The following is a 25,290-nucleotide window of genomic DNA, read 5'->3' on the forward strand; positions in this document are numbered from 1 at the left end:
TTAAGACATTGATTCACAAGCTCACACAACAGCTCCTGTTCTTGGGTTTGCAGATCCAAAGAAACATTATATTGTGCACACCGATGCAAGCGCCCACGTTCTCGGTGCAGCCTTATAACAAGAACAGGAGAGCAAGTTAAGAGTCATTGCCTATGCCAGTAGGGTCTCTCCAAGTCCGAGCAAAGGTACCCTGCACACAAGCTTGACTTCCTGTCTGTCAAGTGGACTGTCACCCAGAACGTTTTCCGCTATCTCTGTGGAGCAAAATTTACAGTGATGACAGACAATAATCCACTCACATACGTTTTAACATCTGCAAAGTTGGACGCAGTAGGCATCGCTGGTTGGCCGTACTTTCCACTTTTCATTTTGATATTGAGTATAGCGCTGGGAAGAACAACCAAGATGCAGATGGGCTGTTGAGACGTCCGTATCTGCATGCCTGTGATATATCTGATCAGAGTTCTAATGATGAGGAAAATGGCATTGAAGGCTTTACTGCACAACTCTTGCGCCGCAACAAAGAGCCTGATTTTCCAACTGAGGCGGTAAAGGCAGTATGCAAGAGACATGAGTATTCTTCAACTCTTGAGGAGGAGGCAGCAGTACCATCGTCTGCACGAGTACAATGTTTGGCTATTGGAGGCTCTGCAATACCAGCAGATTCCTGTCAAACTGATGTAGCTGGGCCATGCCCCCTGCTGCAGATGTCTCTTTCCGATTGGCTACGTGAACAGAAATTAGATCTGGAGAGCTGAGAGAGTCTTGCAGAAAGCTACCAGTTAGCCATTGAGCACAGTCAAAGAGTGCTTTGCGAATCAAACAAAGGTTTGACAACAAAGTGCGGGAATCCACCCTTGCCAAGGGAAATAGAGTTGTTTTGAGGACTGTTGCCATCAGGGGTAAGCACAAAATCGCTGATCGGTGGAGCCGAACCCTGTCCACTGTAATCAGACAGATTCAGGACTCTCCTGTTTTTGTTGTGGTGCCTGAAGGAACAGATGGGCCTGAAAGAGTGCTACACAGAGACCGGCTCTTGCCTTGTCGGTATCTCCCACCCACTGTGGAAGAGAGAGCATCCAAAGCAACACGGTCTAAACCTGCAAACTCAACAGCAGTTGATTTAGCTGGGAATGATTGTTCAGAAACCGGCAATGATTAGAGCACTGCCATTCTCTGCCCTATAATAACCCTAATGTATTACCAAATGGACCCAAAGAAGACGACCAGATTGCCACCACAAAAAGACTGGCTGGAGTAAAAGTCCACAAAACGTCAGCTACCGGAGACATTTTGGGACAACTTGTTCAGACTCACCCTGTTGAATCAGTCTCAAAAGATTCTCCTTCACCTTATGATGTTTCCACTCAGGTCATTGAAGAAGTTAGGAACAGGAAGTTACTTGTTGGACTATTTAACCATATCCTACATTTATAGTGCACAAAAGTTACAAAATTGAACTCATCTCCTTCTGCAGTACCAGCTAATACCAGGTACGATCAGTTTGCATGACAGCAGGAGGCGCTGTGGCTTAGCTGGTCAAAGCGCCTGTCTAGTAAACAGGAGATCCTGGGTTCAAATCCCAGCAGTGCTTCCTGTTACCTTTGGAAACCATCTTCTTCACAGTGTTGATTGCATTCTTAATCTTGGAGTTAGGAAATCTTTGAAAGTCTGTGTATGTGCTGAGTTATCCACCTCACGGTACTCTTGAAAGCTTCAAAAACTTCTTTTCACCTGATCCAAGAAGATTCGTCAGTTCTAGAACAAATGCTGGAGGGTCCCAGGCATTAAACCCTACTGGAGCTTCTGAGGGTTGTTCACCCGATATTGATGTCTTGGGCATGTCTAAATTTTCATTATATCCTCTTCTTAGAAATGAAGGAGAGAAAGCACAACTCCCAATGCTTCCCGCCATCAGCACTCGTTAATGAAATGTAATGGCATTGGTAGGGAGGCAAGGCACTGCTGGGATTTGAACCCAGGATCTCCTGTTTACGAGACAGGTGCTTTGGCCAGCTAAGCCACAGCGCCTTGAGCTGTCTTCCCTGGCTACTGTCCAACAGCTGGTGGGGAAAAATGTCACCAACCCATTCAAAACTGTGTCTGCAGAGGTTCTGATTTACTTGGTTTTTCCCTTCCCTGAAGGAGGCACTGTAGCTTAGCCGGTCAAAGCACCTGTCTTGTAAACAGGAGATCCTGGGTTCAAATCCAGCAGCGCCTGTTGAGCTGTTTCAAAATAAGAGAATCTGTGTAGGCAAGCTTTCCTTAATGTCAAAATAGAAGAAAGTAAGTTGTTGAATCTCAAGTGTGGAGGCACTAAAGATTTAGCAAAGGACACCCCAGCAGCTGTGCTCCACATGCAGGTGAAAAGATTCCATACTCAAAGTGTACTAAAACATCAACCTGCCCAACTGTAACAACAGACATAAACGGACCAATATAGAAACTGGCTGAGGCAGGGTTATATTAAGCTTTTGTCCCAAAAGTATTGTCAAGATTCTGCAAATCATTAGAGTTCCTCATAAGAGAAGGTACGACTGTTAGGTGATGTGTTAAAATAAATGCCGTAGTGTTCTCTATTAAAACAGCATAAGAAGGTGTTCTAGTTTTCTTGTTTCCTCTTATGTTATGGAAAAGTGTATAGGCAGCAGGAATTTGAGTCAGGTCTTGGTTTTTCTTGATGATGTCACTCTTTTCTCAGCTACACTTGAGAACCATGAGGAACGATCGCTGAAGGTCCTCCATAGGATGAAAGAATTTACTTTAAAGCTGTCGCCAGAGAAATGTCAGTTCTTCGGGACATCTGTCCAATATCTCGGCCGTGTTGTATCATCAGAAGGGGTCAAAACAGATCCAGCTGCCCTCACTACCCGGCCAAGACCAGCTAACATCAAGTAGCTTAAGTCTTTCCTTGGGTTCACTGGATATTACAGGAGGTTTGTAAAAGACTATTCCAAGCTTGCAACACCCCTTAATCACTTAAGCGCTGGTTGCCTCCCACTGAAGAGAAAATCCAGTCTGTCTGGCAGAAACCGCAAGGTTTCTACAAGTGCGGATCTCAAAAAGCCTTCTCATGAAAAATGGACCCCAACCTCTGAAGATACTTTTAAGACATTGATTCACAAGCTCACACAACAGCTCCTGTTCTTGGGTTTGCAGATCCAAAGAAACATTATACTGTGCACACCGATGCAAGCGCCCATGTTCTCAGTGCAGCCTTATAACAAGAACAGGAGAGCAAGTTAAGAGTCATTGCCTATGCCAGTAGGGGTCTCTCCAAGTCTGAGCAAAGGTACCCTGCACACAAGCTTGACTTCCTGTCTGTCAAGTGGACTGTCACCCAGAACGTTTTCCGCTATCTCTGTGGAGCAAAATTTACAGTGATGACAGACAATAATCCACTCACATACGTTTTAACATCTGCAAAGTTGGACGCAGTAGGGCATCGCTGGTTGGCCGTACTTTCCACTTTTCATTTTGATATTGAGTATAGCGCTGGGAAGAACAACCAAGATGCAGATGGGCTGTTGAGACGTCCGTATCTGCATGCCTGTGATATATCTGATCAGAGTTCTAATGATGAGGAAAATGGCATTGAAGGCTTTACTGCACAACTCTTGCGCCGCAACAAAGAGCCTGATTTTCCGACTGAGGCGGTAAAGGCAGTATGCAAGAGACATGAGTATTCTTCAACTCTTGAGGAGGAGGCAGCAGTACCATCGTCTGCACGAGTACAATGTTTGGCTATTGGAGCCTCTGCAATACCAGCAGATTCCTGTCAAACTGATGTAGCTGGGCCATGCCCCCTGCTGCAGATGTCTCTTTCCGATTGGCTACGTGAACAGAAATTAGATCTGGAGAGCTGAGAGAGTCTTGCAGAAAGCTACCAGTTAGCCATTGAGCACAGTCAAAAGAGTGCTTTGCGAATCAAACAAAGGTTTGACAACAAAGTGCGGGAATCCACCCTTGCCAAGGGAAATAGAGTTGTTTTGAGGACTGTTGCCATCAGGGGTAAGCACAAAATCGCTGATCGGTGGAGCCGAACCCTGTCCACTGTAATCAGACAGATTCAGGACTCTCCTGTTTTTGTTGTGGTGCCTGAAGGAACAGATGGGCCTGAAAGAGTGCTACACAGAGACCGGCTCTTGCCTTGTCGGTATCTCCCACCCACTGTGGAAGAGACAGCATCCAAAGCAACACGGTCTAAACCTGCAAACTCAACAGCAGTTGATTTAGCTGGGAATGATTGTTCAGAAACCGGCAATGATTAGAGCACTGCCATTCTCTGCCCTATAATAACCCTAATGTATTACCAAATGGACCCAAAGAAGACGACCAGATTGCCACCACAAAAAGACTGGCTGGAGTAAAAGTCCACAAAACGTCAGCTACCGGAGACATTTTGGGACAACTTGTTCAGACTCACCCTGTTGAATCAGTCTCAAAAGATTCTCCTTCACCTTATGATGTTTCCACTCAGGTCATTGAAGAAGTTAGGAACAGGAAGTTACTTGTTGGACTATTTAACCATATCCTACATTTATAGTGCACAAAAGTTACAAAATTGAACTCATCTCCTTCTGCAGTACCAGCTAATACCAGGTACGATCAGTTTGCATGACAGCAGGAGGCGCTGTGGCTTAGCTGGTCAAAGCGCCTGTCTAGTAAACAGGAGATCCTGGGTTCAAATCCCAGCAGTGCCTTCCTGTTACCTTTGGAAACCATCTTCTTCACAGTGTTGATTGCATTCTTAATCTTGGAGTTAGGAAATCTTTGAAAGTCTGTGTATGTGCTGAGTTATCCACCTCACGGTACTCTTGAAAGCTTCAAAAACTTCTTTTCACCTGATCCAAGAAGATTCGTCAGTTCTAGAACAAATGCTGGAGGGTCCCAGGCATTAAACCCCTACTGGAGTTTCTGAGGGTTGTTCACCCGATATTGATGTCTTGGGCATGTCTAAATTTTCATTATATCCTCTTCTTAGAAATGAAGGAGAGAAAGCACAACTCCCAATGCTTCCCGCCATCAGCACTCGTTAATGAAATGTAATGGCATTGGTAGGGAGGCAAGGCACTGCTGGGATTTGAACCCAGGATCTCCTGTTTACGAGACAGGTGCTTTGGCCAGCTAAGCCACAGCGCCTTGAGCTGTCTTCCTCTGGCTACTGTCCAACAGCTGGTGGGGAAAAATGTCACCAACCCATTCAAAACTGTGTCTGCAGAGGTTCTGATTTACTTGGTTTTTCCCTTCCCTGAAGGAGGCACTGTAGCTTAGCCGGTCAAAGCACCTGTCTTGTAAACAGGAGATCCTGGGTTCAAATCCCAGCAGCGCCTGTTGAGCTGTTTCAAAATAAGAGAATCTGTGTAGGCAAGCTTTCCTTAATGTCAAAATAGAAGAAAGTAAGTTGTTGAATCTCAAGTGTGGAGGCACTAAAGATTTAGCAAAGGACACCCCAGCAGCTGTGCTCCACATGCAGGTGAAAAGATTCCATACTCAAAGTGTACTAAAACATCAACCTGCCCAACTGTAACAACAGACATAAACGGACCAATATAGAAACTGGCTGAGGCAGGGTTATATTAAGCTTTTGTCCCAAAAGTATTGTCAAGATTCTGCAAATCATTAGAGTTCCTCATAAGAGAAGGTACGACTGTTAGGTGATGTGTTAAAATAAATGCCGTAGTGTTCTCTATTAAAAACAGCATAAGAAGGTGTTCTAGTTTTCTTGTTTCCTCTTATGTTATGGAAAAGTGTATAGGCAGCAGGAATTTGAGTCAGGTCTTGGTTTTTCTTGATGATGTCACTCTTTTCTCAGCTACACTTGAGAACCATGAGGAACGATCGCTGAAGGTCCTCCATAGGATGAAAGAATTTACTTTAAAGCTGTCGCCAGAGAAATGTCAGTTCTTCGGGACATCTGTCCAATATCTCGGCCGTGTTGTATCATCAGAAGGGGTCAAAACAGATCCAGCTGCCCTCACTACCCGGCCAAGACCAGCTAACATCAAGTAGCTTAAGTCTTTCCTTGGGTTCACTGGATATTACAGGAGGTTTGTAAAAGACTATTCCAAGCTTGCAACACCCCTTAATCACTTAAGCGCTGGTTGCCTCCCACTGAAGAGAAAATCCAGTCTGTCTGGCAGAAACCGCAAGGTTTCTACAAGTGCGGATCTCAAAAAGCCTTTTCATGAAAAATGGACCCCAACCTCTGAAGATACTTTTAAGACATTGATTCACAAGCTCACACAACAGCTCCTGTTCTTGGGTTTGCAGATCCAAAGAAACATTATACTGTGCACACCGATGCAAGCGCCCATGTTCTCAGTGCAGCCTTATAACAAGAACAGGAGAGCAAGTTAAGAGTCATTGCCTATGCCAGTAGGGGTCTCTCCAAGTCCGAGCAAAGGTACCCTGCACACAAGCTTGACTTCCTGTCTGTCAAGTGGACTGTCACCCAGAACGTTTTCCGCTATCTCTGTGGAGCAAAATTTACAGTGATGACAGACAATAATCCACTCACATACGTTTTAACATCTGCAAAGTTGGACGCAGTAGGGCATCGCTGGTTGGCCGTACTTTCCACTTTTCATTTTGATATTGAGTATAGCGCTGGGAAGAACAACCAAGATGCAGATGGGCTGTTGAGACGTCCGTATCTGCATGCCTGTGATATATCTGATCAGAGTTCTAATGATGAGGAAAATGGCATTGAAGGCTTTACTGCACAACTCTTGCGCCGCAACAAAGAGCCTGATTTTCCGACTGAGGCGGTAAAGGCAGTATGCAAGAGACATGAGTATTCTTCAACTCTTGAGGAGGAGGCAGCAGTACCATCGTCTGCACGAGTACAATGTTTGGCTATTGGAGCCTCTGCAATACCAGCAGATTCCTGTCAAACTGATGTAGCTGGGCCATGCCCCCTGCTGCAGATGTCTCTTTCCGATTGGCTACGTGAACAGAAATTAGATCTGGAGAGCTGAGAGAGTCTTGCAGAAAGCTACCAGTTAGCCATTGAGCACAGTCAAAAGAGTGCTTTGCGAATCAAACAAAGGTTTGACAACAAAGTGCGGGAATCCACCCTTGCCAAGGGAAATAGAGTTGTTTTGAGGACTGTTGCCATCAGGGGTAAGCACAAAATCGCTGATCGGTGGAGCCGAACCCTGTCCACTGTAATCAGACAGATTCAGGACTCTCCTGTTTTTGTTGTGGTGCCTGAAGGAACAGATGGGCCTGAAAGAGTGCTACACAGAGACCGGCTCTTGCCTTGTCGGTATCTCCCACCCACTGTGGAAGAGACAGCATCCAAAGCAACACGGTCTAAACCTGCAAACTCAACAGCAGTTGATTTAGCTGGGAATGATTGTTCAGAAACCGGCAATGATTAGAGCACTGCCATTCTCTGCCCTATAATAACCCTAATGTATTACCAAATGGACCCAAAGAAGACGACCAGATTGCCACCACAAAAAGACTGGCTGGAGTAAAAGTCCACAAAACGTCAGCTACCGGAGACATTTTGGGACAACTTGTTCAGACTCACCCTGTTGAATCAGTCTCAAAAGATTCTCCTTCACCTTATGATGTTTCCACTCAGGTCATTGAAGAAGTTAGGAACAGGAAGTTACTTGTTGGACTATTTAACCATATCCTACATTTATAGTGCACAAAAGTTACAAAATTGAACTCATCTCCTTCTGCAGTACCAGCTAATACCAGGTACGATCAGTTTGCATGACAGCAGGAGGCGCTGTGGCTTAGCTGGTCAAAGCGCCTGTCTAGTAAACAGGAGATCCTGGGTTCAAATCCCAGCAGTGCCTTCCTGTTACCTTTGGAAACCATCTTCTTCACAGTGTTGATTGCATTCTTAATCTTGGAGTTAGGAAATCTTTGAAAGTCTGTGTATGTGCTGAGTTATCCACCTCACGGTACTCTTGAAAGCTTCAAAAACTTCTTTTCACCTGATCCAAGAAGATTCGTCAGTTCTAGAACAAATGCTGGAGGGTCCCAGGCATTAAACCCCTACTGGAGCTTCTGAGGGTTGTTCACCCGATATTGATGTCTTGGGCATGTCTAAATTTTCATTATATCCTCTTCTTAGAAATGAAGGAGAGAAAGCACAACTCCCAATGCTTCCCGCCATCAGCACTCGTTAATGAAATGTAATGGCATTGGTAGGGAGGCAAGGCACTGCTGGGATTTGAACCCAGGATCTCCTGTTTACGAGACAGGTGCTTTGGCCAGCTAAGCCACAGCGCCTTGAGCTGTCTTCCTCTGGCTACTGTCCAACAGCTGGTGGGGAAAAATGTCACCAACCCATTCAAAACTGTGTCTGCAGAGGTTCTGATTTACTTGGTTTTTCCCTTCCCTGAAGGAGGCACTGTAGCTTAGCCGGTCAAAGCACCTGCCTTGTAAACAGGAGATCCTGGGTTCAAATCCCAGCAGTGCCTGTTGAGCTGTTTCAAAATAAGAGAATCTGTGTAGGCAAGCTTTCCTTAATGTCAAAATAGAAGAAAGTAAGTTGTTGAATCTCAAGTGTGGAGGCACTAAAGATTTAGCAAAGGACACCCCAACAGCTGTGCTCCACATGCAGGTGAAAAGATTCCATACTCAAAGTGTACTAAAACATCAAACTGCCCAACTGTAACAACAGACATAAACGGACCAATATAGAAACTGGCTGAGGCAGGGTTATATTAAGCTTTTGTCCCAAAAGTATTGTCAATGTAGCGAGTAAAAGCCACCGAGTGTTCGCTAAGGGCCTCTATACTACTTGTGCAAACTTTCAGGCCCAAAGCTCTCACAGGAACGAGCCCAGAATAAACGGGACAAGAGGGTCAATATCAGTCAGATATGTTAAAATTTATTATTTTAAAAGAAAATACAAAGGGTTTGCAAAAGGACTAAAACATCAAAATGGAAAAGGACAAACGACCACAAGATAGTCTTATTGGTGCAACCTGCCAGCAATGCAACTATCACCTGAGGGCTTGCTCTACCCCGGTGGTCCCAGATGCTCGTTACTTTAAAAGAAACAAATCCACCCCAAATAAATACGAGCCCAACAGAACACTTATCGCATGCACTAAGTGTTGTAGTCCAGGCAATGATTGGTGGCGCTAAAATCACTCTTAATAAAACTTGTTCACTGCAAATCCACACAGAGCACCTCTAAAAGACCTAATTCCCCTAAGGTAAGAGCCCAGTTCAGGGGTTGCACGTTGCCCGACTAATATTGCACCAGCCCGTTGAAAATAAAAACAAACCCGGCATAAAAAACAGTTTTAAAAGGTGACCCTACTAAAACCAAAAAACGCAACAAAAAGAGGAGGAGGAAAAAAACAGTGACAAATTCACATGTGCAGCCTGTCCTGCAGGAGGCAATACAATATAAATTAGATTATAGTGCATAAATATACTTTTTTTAATGTCAAATATATTAAGTTAACATACCTCCAGCAGACAACTGTGTTTGCTGCACACCTGGCTTATCTTGGCTTATCTTCTAAAATCACTACTAAAAACATAAAATACAATAAACATCAAATACATTTCAACAAATTTAACAAAAAGCACTAAAAGAAAAACAACCTGTACCTCGAACCTCTGCTGTAGAGGTTTAAAACAACTGTGTGTAGAAAAACTTCTCAGGCTCTTCACCTACTCACACAACCATTGTTCACAGCCGCTGTCAGTGCAAATGAAGAGCACCGGCTGCTACTTCCTCTTTTATACCCTCCCTTGGGTCCCCTGGGGCCTAAAGCCTTCCCCCATTACATCAAGATTCTGCAAATCATTAGAGTTCCTCATAAGAGAAGGTACAACTGTTAGGTGTTGTGTTAAAATAAATGCCGTAGTGTTCTCTATTAAAAACAGCATAAGAAGGTGTTCTAGTTTTCTTGTTTCCTCTTATGTTATGGAAAAGTGTATAGGCAGCAGGAATTTGAGTCAGGTCTTGGTTTTTCTTGATGATGTCACTCTTTTCTCAGCTACACTTGAGAACCATGAGGAACGATCGCTGAAGGTCCTCCATAGGATGAAAGAATTTACTTTAAAGCTGTCGCCAGAGAAATGTCAGTTCTTCGGGACATCTGTCCAATATCTCGGCCGTGTTGTATCATCAGAAGGGGTCAAAACAGATCCAGCTGCCCTCACTACCCGGCCAAGACCAGCTAACATCAAGTAGCTTAAGTCTTTCCTTGGGTTCACTGGATATTACAGGAGGTTTGTAATAGACTATTCCAAGCTTGCAACACCCCTTAATCACTTAAGCGCTGGTTGCCTCCCACTGAAGAGAAAATCCAGTCTGTCTGGCAGAAACCGCAAGGTTTCTACAAGTGCGGATCTCAAAAAGCCTTTTCATGAAAAATGGACCCCAACCTCTGAAGATACTTTTAAGACATTGATTCACAAGCTCACACAACAGCTCCTGTTCTTGGGTTTGCAGATCCAAAGAAACATTATACTGTGCACACCGATGCAAGCGCCCATGTTCTCAGTGCAGCCTTATAACAAGAACAGGAGAGCAAGTTAAGAGTCATTGCCTATGCCAGTAGGGGTCTCTCCAAGTCCGAGCAAAGGTACCCTGCACACAAGCTTGACTTCCTGTCTGTCAAGTGGACTGTCACCCAGAACGTTTTCCGCTATCTCTGTGGAGCAAAATTTACAGTGATGACAGACAATAATCCACTCACATACGTTTTAACATCTGCAAAGTTGGACGCAGTAGGGCATCGCTGGTTGGCCGTACTTTCCACTTTTCATTTTGATATTGAGTATAGCGCTGGGAAGAACAACCAAGATGCAGATGGGCTGTTGAGACGTCCGTATCTGCATGCCTGTGATATATCTGATCAGAGTTCTAATGATGAGGAAAATGGCATTGAAGGCTTTACTGCACAACTCTTGCGCCGCAACAAAGAGCCTGATTTTCCGACTGAGGCGGTAAAGGCAGTATGCAAGAGACATGAGTATTCTTCAACTCTTGAGGAGGAGGCAGCAGTACCATCGTCTGCACGAGTACAATGTTTGGCTATTGGAGCCTCTGCAATACCAGCAGATTCCTGTCAAACTGATGTAGCTGGGCCATGCCCCCTGCTGCAGATGTCTCTTTCCGATTGGCTACGTGAACAGAAATTAGATCTGGAGAGCTGAGAGAGTCTTGCAGAAAGCTACCAGTTAGCCATTGAGCACAGTCAAAAGAGTGCTTTGCGAATCAAACAAAGGTTTGACAACAAAGTGCGGGAATCCACCCTTGCCAAGGGAAATAGAGTTGTTTTGAGGACTGTTGCCATCAGGGGTAAGCACAAAATCGCTGATCGGTGGAGCCGAACCCTGTCCACTGTAATCAGACAGATTCAGGACTCTCCTGTTTTTGTTGTGGTGCCTGAAGGAACAGATGGGCCTGAAAGAGTGCTACACAGAGACCGGCTCTTGCCTTGTCGGTATCTCCCACCCACTGTGGAAGAGAGAGCATCCAAAGCAACACGGTCTAAACCTGCAAACTCAACAGCAGTTGATTTAGCTGGGAATGATTGTTCAGAAACCGGCAATGATTAGAGCACTGCCATTCTCTGCCCTATAATAACCCTAATGTATTACCAAATGGACCCAAAGAAGACGACCAGATTGCCACCACAAAAAGACTGGCTGGAGTAAAAGTCCACAAAACGTCAGCTACCGGAGACATTTTGGGACAACTTGTTCAGACTCACCCTGTTGAATCAGTCTCAAAAGATTCTCCTTCACCTTATGATGTTTCCACTCAGGTCATTGAAGAAGTTAGGAACAGGAAGTTACTTGTTGGACTATTTAACCATATCCTACATTTATAGTGCACAAAAGTTACAAAATTGAACTCATCTCCTTCTGCAGTACCAGCTAATACCAGGTACGATCAGTTTGCATGACAGCAGGAGGCGCTGTGGCTTAGCTGGTCAAAGCGCCTGTCTAGTAAACAGGAGATCCTGGGTTCAAATCCCAGCAGTGCCTTCCTGTTACCTTTGGAAACCATCTTCTTCACAGTGTTGATTGCATTCTTAATCTTGGAGTTAGGAAATCTTTGAAAGTCTGTGTATGTGCTGAGTTATCCACCTCACGGTACTCTTGAAAGCTTCAAAAACTTCTTTTCACCTGATCCAAGAAGATTCGTCAGTTCTAGAACAAATGCTGGAGGGTCCCAGGCATTAAACCCCTACTGGAGCTTCTGAGGGTTGTTCACCCGATATTGATGTCTTGGGCATGTCTAAATTTTCATTATATCCTCTTCTTAGAAATGAAGGAGAGAAAGCACAACTCCCAATGCTTCCCGCCATCAGCACTCGTTAATGAAATGTAATGGCATTGGTAGGGAGGCAAGGCACTGCTGGGATTTGAACCCAGGATCTCCTGTTTACGAGACAGGTGCTTTGGCCAGCTAAGCCACAGCGCCTTGAGCTGTCTTCCTCTGGCTACTGTCCAACAGCTGGTGGGGAAAAATGTCACCAACCCATTCAAAACTGTGTCTGCAGAGGTTCTGATTTACTTGGTTTTTCCCTTCCCTGAAGGAGGCACTGTAGCTTAGCCGGTCAAAGCACCTGTCTTGTAAACAGGAGATCCTGGGTTCAAATCCCAGCAGCGCCTGTTGAGCTGTTTCAAAATAAGAGAATCTGTGTAGGCAAGCTTTCCTTAATGTCAAAATAGAAGAAAGTAAGTTGTTGAATCTCAAGTGTGGAGGCACTAAAGATTTAGCAAAGGACACCCCAGCAGCTGTGCTCCACATGCAGGTGAAAAGATTCCATACTCAAAGTGTACTAAAACATCAACCTGCCCAACTGTAACAACAGACATAAACGGACCAATATAGAAACTGGCTGAGGCAGGGTTATATTAAGCTTTTGTCCCAAAAGTATTGTCAAGATTCTGCAAATCATTAGAGTTCCTCATAAGAGAAGGTACGACTGTTAGGTGATGTGTTAAAATAAATGCCGTAGTGTTCTCTATTAAAAACAGCATAAGAAGGTGTTCTAGTTTTCTTGTTTCCTCTTATGTTATGGAAAAGTGTATAGGCAGCAGGAATTTGAGTCAGGTCTTGGTTTTTCTTGATGATGTCACTCTTTTCTCAGCTACACTTGAGAACCATGAGGAACGATCGCTGAAGGTCCTCCATAGGATGAAAGAATTTACTTTAAAGCTGTCGCCAGAGAAATGTCAGTTCTTCGGGACATCTGTCCAATATCTCGGCCGTGTTGTATCATCAGAAGGGGTCAAAACAGATCCAGCTGCCCTCACTACCCGGCCAAGACCAGCTAACATCAAGTAGCTTAAGTCTTTCCTTGGGTTCACTGGATATTACAGGAGGTTTGTAAAAGACTATTCCAAGCTTGCAACACCCCTTAATCACTTAAGCGCTGGTTGCCTCCCACTGAAGAGAAAATCCAGTCTGTCTGGCAGAAACCGCAAGGTTTCTACAAGTGCGGATCTCAAAAAGCCTTCTCATGAAAAATGGACCCCAACCTCTGAAGATACTTTTAAGACATTGATTCACAAGCTCACACAACAGCTCCTGTTCTTGGGTTTGCAGATCCAAAGAAACATTATACTGTGCACACCGATGCAAGCGCCCATGTTCTCAGTGCAGCCTTATAACAAGAACAGGAGAGCAAGTTAAGAGTCATTGCCTATGCCAGTAGGGGTCTCTCCAAGTCTGAGCAAAGGTACCCTGCACACAAGCTTGACTTCCTGTCTGTCAAGTGGACTGTCACCCAGAACGTTTTCCGCTATCTCTGTGGAGCAAAATTTACAGTGATGACAGACAATAATCCACTCACATACGTTTTAACATCTGCAAAGTTGGACGCAGTAGGGCATCGCTGGTTGGCCGTACTTTCCACTTTTCATTTTGATATTGAGTATAGCGCTGGGAAGAACAACCAAGATGCAGATGGGCTGTTGAGACGTCCGTATCTGCATGCCTGTGATATATCTGATCAGAGTTCTAATGATGAGGAAAATGGCATTGAAGGCTTTACTGCACAACTCTTGCGCCGCAACAAAGAGCCTGATTTTCCGACTGAGGCGGTAAAGGCAGTATGCAAGAGACATGAGTATTCTTCAACTCTTGAGGAGGAGGCAGCAGTACCATCGTCTGCACGAGTACAATGTTTGGCTATTGGAGCCTCTGCAATACCAGCAGATTCCTGTCAAACTGATGTAGCTGGGCCATGCCCCCTGCTGCAGATGTCTCTTTCCGATTGGCTACGTGAACAGAAATTAGATCTGGAGAGCTGAGAGAGTCTTGCAGAAAGCTACCAGTTAGCCATTGAGCACAGTCAAAAGAGTGCTTTGCGAATCAAACAAAGGTTTGACAACAAAGTGCGGGAATCCACCCTTGCCAAGGGAAATAGAGTTGTTTTGAGGACTGTTGCCATCAGGGGTAAGCACAAAATCGCTGATCGGTGGAGCCGAACCCTGTCCACTGTAATCAGACAGATTCAGGACTCTCCTGTTTTGTTGTGGTGCCTGAAGGAACAGATGGGCCTGAAAGAGTGCTACACAGAGACCGGCTCTTGCCTTGTCGGTATCTCCCACCCACTGTGGAAGAGACAGCATCCAAAGCAACACGGTCTAAACCTGCAAACTCAACAGCAGTTGATTTAGCTGGGAATGATTGTTCAGAAACCGGCAATGATTAGAGCACTGCCATTCTCTGCCCTATAATAACCCTAATGTATTACCAAATGGACCCAAAGAAGACGACCAGATTGCCACCACAAAAAGACTGGCTGGAGTAAAAGTCCACAAAACGTCAGCTACCGGAGACATTTTGGGACAACTTGTTCAGACTCACCCTGTTGAATCAGTCTCAAAAGATTCTCCTTCACCTTATGATGTTTCCACTCAGGTCATTGAAGAAGTTAGGAACAGGAAGTTACTTGTTGGACTATTTAACCATATCCTACATTTATAGTGCACAAAAGTTACAAATTGAACTCATCTCCTTCTGCAGTACCAGCTAATACCAGGTACGATCAGTTTGCATGACAGCAGGAGGCGCTGTGGCTTAGCTGGTCAAAGCGCCTGTCTAGTAAACAGGAGATCCTGGGTTCAAATCCCAGCAGTGCCTTCCTGTTACCTTTGGAAACCATCTTCTTCACAGTGTTGATTGCATTCTTAATCTTGGAGTTAGGAAATCTTTGAAAGTCTGTGTATGTGCTGAGTTATCCACCTCACGGTACTCTTGAAAGCTTCAAAAACTTCTTTTCACCTGATCCAAGAAGATTCGTCAGTTCTAGAACAAATGCTGGAGGGTCCCAGGCATTAAACCCCTACTGGAGTTTCTGAGGGTTGTTCACCCGATATTGATGTCTTGGGCATGTCTAAATTTTCATTATATCCTCTTCTTAGAAATGAAGGAGAGAAAGCATAACTCCCAATGCTTCCCGCCATCAGCACTCGTTAATGAAATGTAATGGCATTGGTAGGGAGGCAAGGCACTGCTGGGATTTGAACCCAGGATCTCCTGTTTACGAGACAGGTGCTTTGGCCAGCTAAGCCACAGCGCCTTGAGCTGTCTTCCTCTGGCTACTGTCCAACAGCTGGTGGGGAAAAATGTCACCAACCCATTCAAAACTGTGTCTGCAGAGGTTCTGATTTACTTGGTTTTTCCCTTCCCTGAAGGAGGCACTGTAGCTTAGCCGGTCAAAGCACCTGTCTTGTAAACAGGAGATCCTGGGTTCAAATCCCAGCAGCGCCTGTTGAGCTGTTTCAAAATAAGAGAATCTGTGTAGGCAAGCTTTCCTTAATGTCAAAATAGAAGAAAGTAAGTTGTTGAATCTCAAGTGTGGAGGCACTAAAGATTTAGCAAAGGACACCCCAGCAGCTGTGCTCCACATGCAGGTGAAAAGATTCCATACTCAAAGTGTACTAAAACATCAACCTGCCCAACTGTAACAACAGACATAAACGGACCAATATAGAAACTGGCTGAGGCAGGGTTATATTAAGCTTTTGTCCCAAAAGTATTGTCAAGATTCTGCAAATCATTAGAGTTCCTCATAAGAGAAGGTACGACTGTTAGGTGATGTGTTAAAATAAATGCCGTAGTGTTCTCTATTAAAAACAGCATAAGAAGGTGTTCTAGTTTTCTTGTTTCCTCTTATGTTATGGAAAAGTGTATAGGCAGCAGGAATTTGAGTCAGGTCTTGGTTTTTCTTGATGATGTCACTCTTTTCTCAGCTACACTTGAGAACCATGAGGAACGATCGCTGAAGGTCCTCCATAGGATGAAAGAATTTACTTTAAAGCTGTCGCCAGAGAAATGTCAGTTCTTCGGGACATCTGTCCAATATCTCGGCCGTGTTGTATCATCAGAAGGGGTCAAAACAGATCCAGCTGCCCTCACTACCCGGCCAAGACCAGCTAACATCAAGTAGCTTAAGTCTTTCCTTGGGTTCACTGGATATTACAGGAGGTTTGTAAAAGACTATTCCAAGCTTGCAACACCCCTTAATCACTTAAGCGCTGGTTGCCTCCCACTGAAGAGAAAATCCAGTCTGTCTGGCAGAAACCGCAAGGTTTCTACAAGTGCGGATCTCAAAAAGCCTTTTCATGAAAAATGGACCCCAACCTCTGAAGATACTTTTAAGACATTGATTCACAAGCTCACACAACAGCTCCTGTTCTTGGGTTTGCAGATCCAAAGAAACATTATACTGTGCACACCGATGCAAGCGCCCATGTTCTCAGTGCAGCCTTATAACAAGAACAGGAGAGCAAGTTAAGAGTCATTGCCTATGCCAGTAGGGGTCTCTCCAAGTCCGAGCAAAGGTACCCTGCACACAAGCTTGACTTCCTGTCTGTCAAGTGGACTGTCACCCAGAACGTTTTCCGCTATCTCTGTGGAGCAAAATTTACAGTGATGACAGACAATAATCCACTCACATACGTTTTAACATCTGCAAAGTTGGACGCAGTAGGGCATCGCTGGTTGGCCGTACTTTCCACTTTTCATTTTGATATTGAGTATAGCGCTGGGAAGAACAACCAAGATGCAGATGGGCTGTTGAGACGTCCGTATCTGCATGCCTGTGATATATCTGATCAGAGTTCTAATGATGAGGAAAATGGCATTGAAGGCTTTACTGCACAACTCTTGCGCCGCAACAAAGAGCCTGATTTTCCGACTGAGGCGGTAAAGGCAGTATGCAAGAGACATGAGTATTCTTCAACTCTTGAGGAGGAGGCAGCAGTACCATCGTCTGCACGAGTACAATGTTTGGCTATTGGAGCCTCTGCAATACCAGCAGATTCCTGTCAAACTGATGTAGCTGGGCCATGCCCCCTGCTGCAGATGTCTCTTTCCGATTGGCTACGTGAACAGAAATTAGATCTGGAGAGCTGAGAGAGTCTTGCAGAAAGCTACCAGTTAGCCATTGAGCACAGTCAAAAGAGTGCTTTGCGAATCAAACAAAGGTTTGACAACAAAGTGCGGGAATCCACCCTTGCCAAGGGAAATAGAGTTGTTTTGAGGACTGTTGCCATCAGGGGTAAGCACAAAATCGCTGATCGGTGGAGCCGAACCCTGTCCACTGTAATCAGACAGATTCAGGACTCTCCTGTTTTTGTTGTGGTGCCTGAAGGAACAGATGGGCCTGAAAGAGTGCTACACAGAGACCGGCTCTTGCCTTGTCGGTATCTCCCACCCACTGTGGAAGAGACAGCATCCAAAGCAACACGGTCTAAACCTGCAAACTCAACAGCAGTTGATTTAGCTGGGAATGATTGTTCAGAAACCGGCAATGATTAGAGCACTGCCATTCTCTGCCCTATAATAACCCTAATGTATTACCAAATGGACCCAAAGAAGACGACCAGATTGCCACCACAAAAAGACTGGCTGGAGTAAAAGTCCACAAAACGTCAGCTACCGGAGACATTTTGGGACAACTTGTTCAGACTCACCCTGTTGAATCAGTCTCAAAAGATTCTCCTTCACCTTATGATGTTTCCACTCAGGTCATTGAAGAAGTTAGGAACAGGAAGTTACTTGTTGGACTATTTAACCATATCCTACATTTATAGTGCACAAAAGTTACAAAATTGAACTCATCTCCTTCTGCAGTACCAGCTAATACCAGGTACGATCAGTTTGCATGACAGCAGGAGGCGCTGTGGCTTAGCTGGTCAAAGCGCCTGTCTAGTAAACAGGAGATCCTGGGTTCAAATCCCAGCAGTGCCTTCCTGTTACCTTTGGAAACCATCTTCTTCACAGTGTTGATTGCATTCTTAATCTTGGAGTTAGGAAATCTTTGAAAGTCTGTGTATGTGCTGAGTTATCCACCTCACGGTACTCTTGAAAGCTTCAAAAACTTCTTTTCACCTGATCCAAGAAGATTCGTCAGTTCTAGAACAAATGCTGGAGGGTCCCAGGCATTAAACCCCTACTGGAGCTTCTGAGGGTTGTTCACCCGATATTGATGTCTTGGGCATGTCTAAATTTTCATTATATCCTCTTCTTAGAAATGAAGGAGAGAAAGCACAACTCCCAATGCTTCCCGCCATCAGCACTCGTTAATGAAATGTAATGGCATTGGTAGGGAGGCAAGGCACTGCTGGGATTTGAACCCAGGATCTCCTGTTTACGAGACAGGTGCTTTGGCCAGCTAAGCCACAGCGCCTTGAGCTGTCTTCCTCTGGCTACTGTCCAACAGCTGGTGGGGAAAAATGTCACCAACCCATTCAAAACTGTGTCTGCAGAGGTTCTGATTTACTTGGTTTTTCCCTTCCCTGAAGGAGGCACTGTAGCTTAGCCGGTCAAAGCACCTGCCTTGTAAACAGGAGATCCTGGGTTCAAATCCCAGCAGTGCCTGTTGAGCTGTTTCAAAATAAGAGAATCTGTGTAGGCAAGCTTTCCTTAATGTCAAAATAGAAGAAAGTAAGTTGTTGAATCTCAAGTGTGGAGGCACTAAAGATTTAGCAAAGGACACCCCAACAGCTGTGCTCCACATGCAGGTGAAAAGATTCCATACTCAAAGTGTACTAAAACATCAAACTGCCCAACTGTAACAACAGACATAAACGGACCAATATAGAAACTGGCTGAGGCAGGGTTATATTAAGCTTTTGTCCCAAAAGTATTGTCAATGTAGCGAGTAAAAGCCACCGAGTGTTCGCTAAGGGCCTCTATACTACTTGTGCAAACTTTCAGGCCCAAAGCTCTCACAGGAACGAGCCCAGAATAAACGGGACAAGAGGGTCAATATCAGTCAGATATGTTAAAATTTATTATTTTAAAAGAAAATACAAAGGGTTTGCAAAAGGACTAAAACATCAAAATGGAAAAGGACAAACGACCACAAGATAGTCTTATTGGTGCAACCTGCCAGCAATGCAACTATCACCTGAGGGCTTGCTCTACCCCGGTGGTCCCAGATGCTCGTTACTTTAAAAGAAACAAATCCACCCCAAATAAATACGAGCCCAACAGAACACTTATCGCATGCACTAAGTGTTGTAGTCCAGGCAATGATTGGTGGCGCTAAAATCACTCTTAATAAAACTTGTTCACTGCAAATCCACACAGAGCACCTCTAAAAGACCTAATTCCCCTAAGGTAAGAGCCCAGTTCAGGGGTTGCACGTTGCCCGACTAATATTGCACCAGCCCGTTGAAAATAAAAACAAACCCGGCATAAAAAACAGTTTTAAAAGGTGACCCTACTAAAACCAAAAAACGCAACAAAAAGAGGAGGAGGAAAAAAACAGTGACAAATTCACATGTGCAGCCTGTCCTGCAGGAGGCAATACAATATAAATTAGATTATAGTGCATAAATATACTTTTTTTAATGTCAAATATATTAAGTTAACATACCTCCAGCAGACAACTGTGTTTGCTGCACACCTGGCTTATCTTGGCTTATCTTCTAAAATCACTACTAAAAACATAAAATACAATAAACATCAAATACATTTCAACAAATTTAACAAAAAGCACTAAAAGAAAAACAACCTGTACCTCGAACCTCTGCTGTAGAGGTTTAAAACAACTGTGTGTAGAAAAACTTCTCAGGCTCTTCACCTACTCACACAACCATTGTTCACAGCCGCTGTCAGTGCAAATGAAGAGCACCGGCTGCTACTTCCTCTTTTATACCCTCCCTTGGGTCCCCTGGGTCCTAAAGCCTTCCCCCATTACAATTGCCCTCGTTTTGAAAGGTTACCGTCCCGGTGACCACTTACTGCCAGGGCCTAAATACATTTTGGGGCAAAACATTATGGACAAAAGAGCTCTGTGAATCGCTAGTGAGAACAGCAACAGTCTGATTTACTGACCGTGGGAGATTAAAGGGGTTAGAATGCTTTCCTGCTGTACTTCTTTTAGGCCGCCCCTGGACTCTTCTTGAGTCCTGTGCTAAAACATTCTCCCTATTATCAATCCCACTTTCCTCTGCCTGTTCTGGAATATGGACACAGGGTTCAAGTTGCTCGAGTCTATGCTCCTAGTTTCACTAACCGGCTCTGGAACAGATACCGAGGGGGGCTGATCTTGGGGTGGGTTTGGAACAAGGGCGAGTACAACTCCATCAGCCTCACTGTCATCATCTGGTGTATCTGATGTTGACTGCCGGGGTGACTCAACGACCAGCCCTGGGTCAGAGAGGGGATGTTCTTCTGGAGCAGGTGCTACAATACCTGAGGGTATTACTCTCAACTCTGCCCGATTTAAGTTCCTTTCTGGACCTGAACGATCTCTAGGGCGTATTTTGTAAACCCTGCCTTCTTTGTCCATACTGTGCACAACAACATACACCACAGGATCCCAGGCATCTTGGATCTTATGGCGGCCTAAAGGATGACTTTTCCTATAAACCAGAGTACCTGGGGGGAGAAGGGAAGTAACTGTTGGCTGAAAGTGTTTATTTCTCCTCTCTGCAGCTTGTTGGAGTTGTTCTTTCACATGCACATAAACTGAACTTAGACGTTGTTGATGTTCCTCTACCCACTCCTGCGCAGATCTAGACACAGGTTCCGACTGGGAGGCCCCCAATAAGAAGTCAACGGGCAACTGGGGCTTCTGACCAAACATCAGTTCGTAAGGTGAAAAGCCGGTGGACTGATGTTCTGTGGTATTGTAAGCATACAGTACCTGTGGCAAGTATTGCTGCCACTTTCTTTTCTTATCAGGAGGGAGGGTTCGCAACAAATCATGGAGTGTTCTGTTAAATCTCTCGCATTGTCCATTGCCCTCAGGATGATATGGCGTGGTCCTGCTTTTGTCTATGCCATACAGGTGGCACAGACGTTTCAGCAAGTCTCCCTCAAAGCTCTTTCCCTGATCACTATGGATACGCTTAGGGACCCCATAGATATAAAACCACTTTTCAGTTAATACCCGGGCCACTGTACTTGCCCGTTGATCTACTGTAGGGTATGCTTGAGAGAACTTTGAAAATACGTCGGTAACCACAAGTACATTCTCCCGCCCATCACTAGACTTGTCCAAAACACTGAAATCAATAGCAATGACTTCCAGGGGTTTAGAAGCCACCAGTCCCCCCCTGAATGTGCGAACTTTTGGTTTCACAGCCTTTGCCAAGACACAACGATCGCACTCCTGACAATATTTCTCAATGTCACGTGCCATAAAGGGCCAAAAACACCTTTCTCTCACCAGGCTGGTAGTGCGTCCACTGCCTTGATGCCCATGATCATCATGTAAACTTCTCAGGACCTCTGTTTGCAAGCACTGGGGTAGCAACAGTTGAAACAAAACTTGGCCATCACCAGGTGTCTGAACTTGACGATACAAGACACCTTCCTTCAACTTGATTCTGGGCCACTGTTGCACCAACTTTCTCACTCCCTTACTTGCATTACCCATTTCCTGCTTGGTAGGCAGCCTCCCTCTTTCCCAATACTGTGAAAAAGGGCCAATTACCGGGTCAGCAGCTTGAAGGGATATTAGATCAGCTTTAGGTCGGGATGGAAAGGCAGCTATGGCTCTACACGTAGCGGCAACAGCATTTCCCAGTTGACCTACATCTGTCTGATCTTGCACTTCCTGTGGAACCTTCAACCCTGGAAGCAGGCCAGATGGACTCTGTGGATGCAGTTGCCGTGACAAAGCATCAGCGTTGCGATTGCTGGGACCTGGCCTATATTTAATCTCAAAATTGAACACAGCTAGTTCTGAGGCCCACCGCTGTTCTACGGCTCCCAATTTAGCAGTCTGCAAGTAGCTAAGGGGATTGTTATCCGTGAACACAACAAACTTATTTCCCAACAAATATTCACGGAATTTTTGAGTGACAGCCCATTTTAGTGCCAAGAATTCCAACTTCCTAGAACTATAATTGGACATATTCCTTTCACTAGGTCGCAGGCCCCGGCTAGCAAAAGCAACTGGCCGCCTCTTTCCTTCTTGCTCCTGAGATAAAACTGCCCCTAAACCTGCCTGGCTAGCATCTATCTCAAGGACAAAAGGTTTAGCAAAATCTGCATATGCCAATACTGGGGCACTAACCAGCAGCCTTTTTAGTGTTTGGAATGCATTCTCACATTCCTCACTCCAAAGATGACACATTGCCCCACTGGCACCATTTCTACGTTTCTTCTTGGTACCTCCCAACTCGCCCACCAGCCGGTGAAGCGGGGCAGCATACTTGGCAAAACCTCTAACAAAACGCCGATAGTATGAGGCAAATCCCAAAAATGACTGTAGCTCTGTACAAGTAGTTGGTCGTGCCCACTCAGCCACTGCACTAATCTTAGAAGGGTCAGTCGCCACCCCAGAAGCAGCTATTACATGCCCGAGGTATTGAACCTCCGGCTGGAAAAAGTGACACTTCTCCAGCTTCAACTTTAGATTGTGCTCTTTGAGGCGTGTTAAGACCAGGTCAAGACGCTCCAGATGCTGCTCAAAGGAGGATGAAAACACAACAATATCATCCAGGTACAATAAAAGGGACTGGAAACTTTGATCCCCAAAAATCCGCTCCATTAGCCTCTGAAAGGTGCTAGGGGCATTACAGAGCCCAAATGGCATTCGATTGAATTCAAAAAGACCAAAAGGGGTACAGAAAGCAGTCTTAGCTTTGTCCTTCTCAGCCACTGGTACTTGATTATACCCACTTGCAAGGTCCAATGTAGAGAACCACTGTGCTCCCGTCAGGGCATCTAATGACTCCTCAATACGGGGTAATGGGTAAGCATCTTTCCGTGTCTTGGCATTAAGCAAACGGTAATCGACACACAGCCTAATCTCTCCATTTTTCTTGAAAACCACCACAATCGGAGAAGAATAAGGGCTACTGCTTGGACGCACTACCCCCCTATCCAACAAATCTTTAATATGGGCTTTCACTTGTTCATACTGAGAGGGTGGAAGTCGGCGATACCGCTGTCGCACTGGGGCATCATCCATTAAAGCAGGGGTGGGCACCGAGGGCCGGTGTCCCTGCAGGTTTTACATGTGTCCTTGAACCAACACAGCTGATTTAAATGGCTAAATTAGCTCCTCAACATGTCCTGATGTTCTCCAGAGGCCTGGTAACGAACTAATCATGTGATTCAGGTGTGTTGACCCAAGGTGAGATCTAAAACCTGCGGGGACACCGGCCCTCGGGGCCTGGAATTGCCCACCCCTGCATTAAAGGGATCTCATGTTCCACCAACGTGGTACATCCTAAATCTCCCTCCCCATGGCTAAAAACTGAGCAATGCTTCCGCAAAAGTGACACTCCTTGTTGTGACTGTTCATTGGACAAGTTAGGCCATGAGAGCTCGGAAAAATCAAGGTGCGGATGCACCTGTACAGTCACTTCATGCATCATTATCTGCATCGTGGGATCATCAGACTCTTCAGTAATGACAGAGTCCCCAGATGATGGAGGGTCCACCACATGCAATTCACCTAGTTGTGTACAGGGCGGTAACCAAACATCCTCAATTCCCACATTGACCACCGGAATGTCAACAACACCCTGTTCAACAGAAAGGAGGGCCGGGGAAACCAAAATGCCCCCTGGAAGGGGATTACCTGTCGCTATGGGCTCCAGGAGCACTGATGGAAGGTTAATGTTAGCAGCAGAGGGGCAGCTAGTACGTATCCATTTCAACGAACCAGCAGGGACACAAACCGCTCGACCGTGGACTTTTGCTTTACCTAAATACCCGGATGTATTCAAAGCCTCAATGCGCTGACACTTATAAAGTGTCTCTTTCCACGTCTTACTGGCATTTTCAAGGGCAGGAGATTCAAACAGGCGAGGGCCAAACTGCTCAAAGAGTAGGTGGTAACAACGGCTAATGATATTCATCCCCAAGAGGCCAGGCACACTCTGTGGCTGCTGAACGCTCCCATCTGGAGGGTCCTCCACCACTAACACACCCATTTTTGTCAGGGTGCCACCAAAAACAGTCACATCAAGCTCCATGTAGCCTGTATAGGGGATTCTCAACCCATTAGCTGCCCTAAGGCGTAACCATTGACATTTCTTTAAATGCCCCACCCCCTGTGACCTGAAGTGCTTCTCAAAGAAACTCTCTCGAATAGTGGTGACCATGGACCCAGTATCCAAAAGGCAGGGAACTATAACACCCCCCATTTCTATTTCCACCACTGGACAATTCCCAATTAATCGAGAGGGATCTTCCATAACAACATCAGCTGAGCCTGTAAACCCTGTTCCTGATGCCTGGCTCTCTGCACCAGAGGGACCTAGTTTCCCGATGGCTGAGACTCAGGGCCTTGTTCCACAACCTGACTTTGTACATGTGCATGTGCATCAGCCGGAGACCCACCACTATTCTTTATAGGTGGATGTTTTACCCTACAGAACCTGGCAATATGACCAGCCCTACCACACCGATGGCAAATTGGCTTTCCATCTGCCTGGAAACAAAAAGGCCTAGTTGTGGGAGGGGTCGGGGCTAGTCCAGTCTGAAAGGGCTATGAAAAATGGACAGACATTTGCTTCATGAGCGTATCCAACTGAACCTGTTGTTTACGAAGGCAGTCTTTTATCTGTAAAATGTCATCATTAGGCCTAGCGGTGACTGCATGCATCTCTGCATTAACTCCTTCTACTACCTGACAGTTCGTATCACAAGAATAGGCTCGGGACCTAGTTTTCCCTCCCTGCCTACCTACATCAGCCCACTTAAGGGCAATACTGCGTAGGGCAAGAAAGGACATGTCTGGTGTTTGAAGGACCCGCTGTTTCAACTCTCTGCGCAGTATATCATCATGGACATGTTCAGTAAACTGGTCCCTTAGCAATATATCAGAATTTGGAATACCACCTGGTGTCTTA

General features: G+C 45.3%; 18 non-coding genes across 18 annotated transcripts; 12 read left to right on the top strand and 6 right to left on the bottom strand.

The window, feature by feature from the left end:
- The first annotated feature begins 1,520 nt into the window (after positions 1–1,520).
- Positions 1,521–1,594, top strand: trnat-agu (transfer RNA threonine (anticodon AGU)). The gene has a single exon. It is a non-coding gene; the product is annotated as a tRNA-Thr (tRNA).
- A 363-nt stretch (positions 1,595–1,957) lies between these two features.
- trnat-cgu (transfer RNA threonine (anticodon CGU)) lies at positions 1,958–2,031 on the bottom strand. Its single transcript has one exon. It is a non-coding gene; the product is annotated as a tRNA-Thr (tRNA).
- A 116-nt stretch (positions 2,032–2,147) lies between these two features.
- On the top strand, positions 2,148–2,220 carry trnat-ugu (transfer RNA threonine (anticodon UGU)). Its single transcript has one exon. It is a non-coding gene; the product is annotated as a tRNA-Thr (tRNA).
- A 2,409-nt stretch (positions 2,221–4,629) lies between these two features.
- On the top strand, positions 4,630–4,703 carry trnat-agu (transfer RNA threonine (anticodon AGU)). The gene has a single exon. It is a non-coding gene; the product is annotated as a tRNA-Thr (tRNA).
- Positions 4,704–5,068: 365 nt separating this feature from the next.
- trnat-cgu (transfer RNA threonine (anticodon CGU)) lies at positions 5,069–5,142 on the bottom strand. Its single transcript has one exon. It is a non-coding gene; the product is annotated as a tRNA-Thr (tRNA).
- A 117-nt stretch (positions 5,143–5,259) lies between these two features.
- Positions 5,260–5,333, top strand: trnat-ugu (transfer RNA threonine (anticodon UGU)). Its single transcript has one exon. It is a non-coding gene; the product is annotated as a tRNA-Thr (tRNA).
- Positions 5,334–7,743: 2,410 nt separating this feature from the next.
- trnat-agu (transfer RNA threonine (anticodon AGU)) lies at positions 7,744–7,817 on the top strand. Its single transcript has one exon. It is a non-coding gene; the product is annotated as a tRNA-Thr (tRNA).
- A 365-nt stretch (positions 7,818–8,182) lies between these two features.
- On the bottom strand, positions 8,183–8,256 carry trnat-cgu (transfer RNA threonine (anticodon CGU)). The gene has a single exon. It is a non-coding gene; the product is annotated as a tRNA-Thr (tRNA).
- Positions 8,257–8,373: 117 nt separating this feature from the next.
- trnat-ugu (transfer RNA threonine (anticodon UGU)) lies at positions 8,374–8,447 on the top strand. The gene has a single exon. It is a non-coding gene; the product is annotated as a tRNA-Thr (tRNA).
- Positions 8,448–11,914: 3,467 nt separating this feature from the next.
- trnat-agu (transfer RNA threonine (anticodon AGU)) lies at positions 11,915–11,988 on the top strand. Its single transcript has one exon. It is a non-coding gene; the product is annotated as a tRNA-Thr (tRNA).
- Positions 11,989–12,353: 365 nt separating this feature from the next.
- On the bottom strand, positions 12,354–12,427 carry trnat-cgu (transfer RNA threonine (anticodon CGU)). The gene has a single exon. It is a non-coding gene; the product is annotated as a tRNA-Thr (tRNA).
- A 117-nt stretch (positions 12,428–12,544) lies between these two features.
- On the top strand, positions 12,545–12,618 carry trnat-ugu (transfer RNA threonine (anticodon UGU)). The gene has a single exon. It is a non-coding gene; the product is annotated as a tRNA-Thr (tRNA).
- Positions 12,619–15,026: 2,408 nt separating this feature from the next.
- Positions 15,027–15,100, top strand: trnat-agu (transfer RNA threonine (anticodon AGU)). Its single transcript has one exon. It is a non-coding gene; the product is annotated as a tRNA-Thr (tRNA).
- Positions 15,101–15,465: 365 nt separating this feature from the next.
- Positions 15,466–15,539, bottom strand: trnat-cgu (transfer RNA threonine (anticodon CGU)). The gene has a single exon. It is a non-coding gene; the product is annotated as a tRNA-Thr (tRNA).
- A 117-nt stretch (positions 15,540–15,656) lies between these two features.
- trnat-ugu (transfer RNA threonine (anticodon UGU)) lies at positions 15,657–15,730 on the top strand. Its single transcript has one exon. It is a non-coding gene; the product is annotated as a tRNA-Thr (tRNA).
- A 2,410-nt stretch (positions 15,731–18,140) lies between these two features.
- On the top strand, positions 18,141–18,214 carry trnat-agu (transfer RNA threonine (anticodon AGU)). The gene has a single exon. It is a non-coding gene; the product is annotated as a tRNA-Thr (tRNA).
- A 365-nt stretch (positions 18,215–18,579) lies between these two features.
- On the bottom strand, positions 18,580–18,653 carry trnat-cgu (transfer RNA threonine (anticodon CGU)). The gene has a single exon. It is a non-coding gene; the product is annotated as a tRNA-Thr (tRNA).
- Positions 18,654–18,770: 117 nt separating this feature from the next.
- On the top strand, positions 18,771–18,844 carry trnat-ugu (transfer RNA threonine (anticodon UGU)). Its single transcript has one exon. It is a non-coding gene; the product is annotated as a tRNA-Thr (tRNA).
- The last annotated feature ends 6,446 nt before the right edge of the window (positions 18,845–25,290 follow it).

This window comes from Oreochromis niloticus, linkage group LG13 (genome assembly GCF_001858045.2).
Source record: "Oreochromis niloticus isolate F11D_XX linkage group LG13, O_niloticus_UMD_NMBU, whole genome shotgun sequence".
Lineage (NCBI taxonomy): Eukaryota > Metazoa > Chordata > Actinopteri > Cichliformes > Cichlidae > Oreochromis > Oreochromis niloticus.